Raw genomic sequence first — 6,335 nt, forward strand, 5'->3', positions numbered from 1 at the left:
TGAAGTAGTTGTTGATGAATCATCTTGTTGAGGGTGCTACGTGGGAGGCTGAGGCCGATATGAGATCCCACTACCATCATCGTTTTAGCCCTTATGTCTATGTTTCCTTATATGTCCATTCTTTGTTGCTATTTCTTGTTCGTGAATAGTATTTATGTTATGATCTGACTGGCATTACGCTAGATAGTTAGTAGTGTCATTCGGGGATGAATGTTCCTAAGGGGTGGGGGATGATGTAACAACCCTAAAAATGGCTATGCAAAATAATACATAATGTGTCTAGAATGCCTATGATTAGACTGGGTTCAAACGAATTGATGCACGTAGAGCTAGACCTCTAAACCCTTTCTACAACAAAGCCAACTAACTTGGGGGTTAGTTGATCTAGAAAAGGTTAGGTCCAGCCATTTAGGGCTCTAGAATACTAGGATTTACTCGGATTATTATTTACAAGACTTAAAAATGGAAAGCTTAAGTTTGGAGGGTCTAGGGGTAAAATGGACTTTTACAGGATAAGGGTTGTATTGTAATTACCCTAAATATGTAACTAATTATTTAATTAATAAAGTGTAGGGGTATTTTTGGGAGACAGGGCCAAAATTGCCCTTTTAGCAAAATCTTGCTCCACCTGGGTTCGAACTTAGGTGGGAGCAATGATTTAAATTGTTTTATTTGAATTGGTAAATTAATTTAATTAATCAATATTTATTAAATGATTTAGGAAAAAGTAACAATCAATTTTTTGTAAAGTTTGAAAGAGTCATAGTTGACTAAGTTTAAACTACTTAACTCTCTTTCACGCTTAACACTCTCTCACGTTCAACTATCTCACGTCTCTCCACTCTTTTCTTTCAGGATTCTCTTTGCATAACCAATGTACAAGAACAGAAAAACTACAAAATTCTTCATATTTGAAGAACTCACACGAAAATATAATTAAAACATAAGCAAAAACATTAGGCAAAAAAGGATGTTTTTCCGTGGAGTTTGGTGTTGAAAATTTGGGCTTGAACATAATTTTGAGAGGGTGTTGGACAGAAGGTCGTGCATTGAATAAATGTATAAATAATTTATGGATTTCCTTAATCATTGTCCCTCTCCCAAGAGATCCTTAATACTCAGATTAATCTATTCCGAAAACTATAGTTTTCCCCATTGCATGTCCCTGTTACTAGCTCCCATCGATTTGTAGGTTGGGTATGTTTGATTGTAGAAATTAGGGATGTAATGTGTTTTGGTTATGATTACGTTCATGTATATATGTTCGGAGTTATGTGAATATTAAGCATGCTGTCCACTGACTTTCCTAATCCAAATTTGGCAAGTCTACTGACTTGATTTTCCATAAATCATGTTGTTAGGAAAGATCTATTCTTACTCATGTATTTCCTTGGGGTGTACTTGAATATACCATACTTAGTACAAACGTGTACTAATCCCATACGAATATCTATTTTTAGGTGCAGACACAGATGGATGTTAGATCTTATAGATCGACACTGAAGCTATCCGGATATGGAGCATTCATCGGGACATGGTATGACCTTATGCATTCGAGGAATCTTGCCCATTATATTCTATCTTAGGTATAGGATTGAGCTAGTGGAGTATGTTCCACTAGCGTTTGTTTCCCGTTTTATTTCAGACATTGTATTGTTGCTATTTTGGCAAGTATACACTAAATGCAATATTGATTTATTGCTTTAATTTGATGTTCTTAATGTTAGATGGTTGATGGTGAACACATAAAAATTTAAGAAGAATAACCTACATGAATGTTACGAAACAAAAAGTTCAAATTTTCTGCTAAAATTAACCTAGATGAAGTAAGAATGATGCATGTAGGCTTGTCTACGACCTCTAAGAGGTCAACGACGCCAGTCTCATCTGGGGTCTAGATTCCATTCGTGAAAATATACATCAAAGGAAAATAATTATAACATGCTGGTAACCACACCCGGTGATCTCTCTTGATCACATCGGGATTGAATACCATAAAAGTGATTTTCTTAGGATCATCCGTCTTTGGGGTACTTGATTGATCTTGAGAATTTTACCTTCCTTGATCTTTCATCATAGGGAAATATCTCTTCATGTGACCACTCTTGCCACAACCATAGCAATAACATGTGCCAAATAGGCACTTACCATTATGTCTTTTATCAACCCCCTACAAACTTGCTTATGCATTTGCTTCTCAATTTGTTTGACATGAACCATAAGCCGAGAGATGTCCATTCTAGGAATCAACATAGCAAACCTACACTCATTAACCACAAGGTTTGATATCTCCATAACAAATTTGATCATCTTAGCTCAAGAATCTGCAACTATAGTAGGATCATACTTGGATAGGTGAGTGAACTTGAGGCTATAATCCTTCACGCTCATACCCCCTTGATGAAGATTGATGAATTATTTAATTTTCCTCTCCCTTAATTCCAAGGGAAAGCACCTATCAAGGAAAGTCATCTTGAAATATCCCCAAGTAATTTGGCCTTCTCTAACCATCCTCTCTTCCTTCCATTGCTCATTCCAAAATTGAGCCACATCTTTGAGTTAGTAGGAGGCTAGTACTGCCTTTTATTTAGGAGACACCCAAAACATCAATAACTTTGAACACTTTATCAATGAACCCTTGTGGTTCCTCCTCTACCTTATAACCAAAAAAAGTATATGGATTCATCCTTGTGAAATCCCGAATCCTTGAAGCGGAAGTGCTAACATTGGGGTTCACTTTCACCCTATCATCCTACCCACTGGAGTACCAACACTTGAGTCAAGATATATATGGACGACCTTTCTCAACGTTAGACATATCCCCTTCTGCAATAGAAAGTTGAGGGTTTTGAGGATCTTGAGGGTGAACTGCCTCATTCAAATTCTCCTCTCCGGACCTTCGAGCATTTCTCCTCCTTGCAGTCGTTGCCTATAAGTACAATAAAAGGATTAAAAGAAAGTGCTAAATAAAGCTAGGTCTCTTAGTCACGACTAAGAAATAACGAGATAGTTAATGTTCCTAAGCATCACATAATCTCTCATTCATAAGTATGGTGCTCCACAATTATGAATAAGACCCTACATAGATATGGTTTAGTGAGACATCAATCTTAGATTAACTTTAACCTACTTCTCTGATACCAAGTTTGTAATGACCCAAAGTACACCCTAGTCGTTACCGACGTCGTCGTCCTCAAAGAGGACTAAGACAAGCCTTTTAGCATTCATCATCACATATCATAGTTCAAAAGTGCAAAAAAAGTTAAAACTTAGAGATAACTTGGTGAGGGTTACATGGACCTCTCATGTAAGAAACATACTTAGGCGTCTCGCTAAGACATCATAATAATATATAAAAATTTGGTCTAAATATTTGTAACACATTAAACCATCTTAATGAATTAAAACATCCAGGCATAGACCTTATACAAATTCATAGTTTCCATACGGGGCTTACATCAACATCTTTAACAATAGCAGAGAAAAAAATGTTTGTAGACAATACAAGTACGACTAAGGTAGAGTCGGTGGTTTCGTCCTCAAACTAGAAGACCTACAAAACTAGTCTAAGCCTTGTTGCTTCATCCTTAAGATACCTTAATGGCCCAAACCTACAATGTTTAGGAAAATGGAAAGAAATATGGGTTAGTTCAAAACACATGTACTAAGTATGGTTCCGATGCATAAAAATCATTAATGCATGAGAAAAGACACAATTTAGTTAAAACCATGCATAACAACCAATAAGTAAATACACACATATATGGACCATCACAAGTCAACCCAACATATAAGCGACTGAAGCAACACTTGCGCAATGCAAAGAATAAAGGCACATAACCCTATACAAAGATAAATATCACATTCAACAAGCCACTTCATACTTACAACACATTTTCATAACATGATTCATACATCCATACTTACATAGCTTATTAAAATCACCATAATCATAATCATATTCATAAAAGAACGCCACTAGGACCATCTCTTAGGATCCCACATGTGCAATGTTTAAGAGAAGTCTCATACCCTCCCTCACACCATGTAGAAACCTTTAAGACAACCCTAATAAGAGTTCACATGCATAACTTGTTCATTTACTTTTATATTAGGGAAATAAGTGGAATAACCGATATGAGACCATGTGAGCTACAAGGAATCCGGTGTTCTACTCCCACACCAAAAAGAGAGGCTCAACACTTGCCTAAGGTGTAACCATTCGTACGTAGCTATCTAAGGGTATCCCGTAAGCTAGAGTCCTATGTGGTCACATAGTTAAGGGTCAAGGAGATTGTTACTAGAAATCTTAATTTTCTAGAAGTGGAGGTTTCCATATGATGAGACAACAAATATTTTAGGAATCTGGACTTACTAAAATGAGGAAACCCATGTGGGAGGCTGGACTTACTAAACGTGGGACCTCCATCTCATTTATATGACCTTTCGGTGCTAAGAAATTATTACCTTTAGTAATCATCTTACTTTATCAAAAAAGTTCACATTAGTCTATTCTTGACCCCTATGTAAAGATCCTATTATATTAGCTCATACATCACCATAAGTGAAAATTTTCTTTCACTTTAAACAGCACTTCACAAGTGAGTAAACTTTTCACTTTATTATAATCATGAGAAACTACTTTCAATCATATAATATTTTTATCATAACATACATGCATAATTGATGTCTGATTTAATTTCATAGGGTTAAGAATGAGGAATTCCTACCATCAACATCTCAACCATACATTAGACATATGAGCATTATTATCTAAGTAACTCATAATCCACAATTGAATCCAAGAAAAACCAATAAACATACCTCTTTGACCTTCCAAGAACCTTCATACTTTCATTACAAAAAATACATAAAAAAGGTAAATTCAATAATCAATTACATAATTAACATCAATGTAGTCAATCTACAAGTTCATGATTTTCACAATTTACCATATAAATTAAAGGTTTTCATGAAATTGGGGAAAGGACATGGGTCTAGGAAAATCTCATAAAAAATCATCAATTAACCATAATTATTTTATTAAACATTATCAATTCATGATAATTAATCACAACTGATTCATAATTTCATTTTTCAAAGAAGACACATGTGTAGAAGAAAAACCTAGATTTGGGGGATCTAGAAATCATTTTTTGGAAGGACCTCTTGGGGAAGGAAATCCCAAGAGTGAAAGAAACCATACCTTAGAGATGATAAATTAACAAAATTGGATTTGAATCTTGAATACTTGACATTCTTCTTGGAGTTGTAAAAGTCATCAATGGAGGTTTGGAAGAAGAGAGAATTTGGGTGAAATGAAAGTGATTTTCTATTTAAGCTTATGATACTTGATTTGGGTATTAAATATGACCTAAAATTGACCCTAATATCTTATATAGTCATCTATTAAATTATCAAAAAGACTCCTCACATAAATAGATTTTTTTGCAAAGTAAAAATGCTTAAAATACAATATTAACGAATCTCGGAAGTGGCTAAGCATCGCGGGGTCAATTTCACATTTTATTTTTCTAATCCGGATTGAGGCAGTGAGCCTCATGTATTCCCCGTATCGCGAGGCAAGTTTTTGGATCCCCACGTGCTGGCTACGTGTCGCGCAGAATCCACCCAATTCTTTGTTGCGGCCTGGATGCTTTGGTCTCTTGGTTGCCTATATTCGGGTCCTCCTCAGGGACCCTCCCGGTGGTCCTTGGGGTTTTGTGACTGCATTTTTTGACCTATAATACTACATTTTACCTATTTAAAGTCTTTTTAAAAGTTTTAGACTTAGAATAACCCTCCCAAACCATTACCAAACATAGTAACGTCTACTTGTACAATTTCGCTACTTTCCGGACGTTAAGACCTTTTTTTGATGTATTGGCTCTAAGAATTTTCAAACAAGTTATTTACACTTATTTATGTCTAAAATCATCATTATTAAATGTATGGGGATCTAGTATAGGTCGTGGAATTTACGAGCTATTACATCTAGAATTAGTAGTGGTGTTAAAACCATTCATAGAAGGTTCTTTAAATAAAACATAATAAACTTCTATTTGTTCAAAGAAAATTAAAAGTTTTTTTGACAATGTTTTAAACTTATTTCCATCCAAAGGGTCAAGTTTTGAAAAATCATTAAAAATTTTGAAAAAGAAATAGCCATTTATCAAAATTGTATGGTAGGAAATCACTTTCAAATTGTTGGTAAAAAGTACTACAATATTGATATTATATTGGAATTATAAATTAGTAAATAAATTATCACAAACACAATGTCATTGGCAACTCACAACCTTGGAAGTGATTTCGGCCCAACCCCGGTGCATATT

This window comes from Solanum lycopersicum, chromosome 4, assembly GCF_036512215.1.
Source record: "Solanum lycopersicum chromosome 4, SLM_r2.1".
In the NCBI taxonomy this organism is placed as follows: Eukaryota; Viridiplantae; Streptophyta; class Magnoliopsida; order Solanales; family Solanaceae; genus Solanum; species Solanum lycopersicum.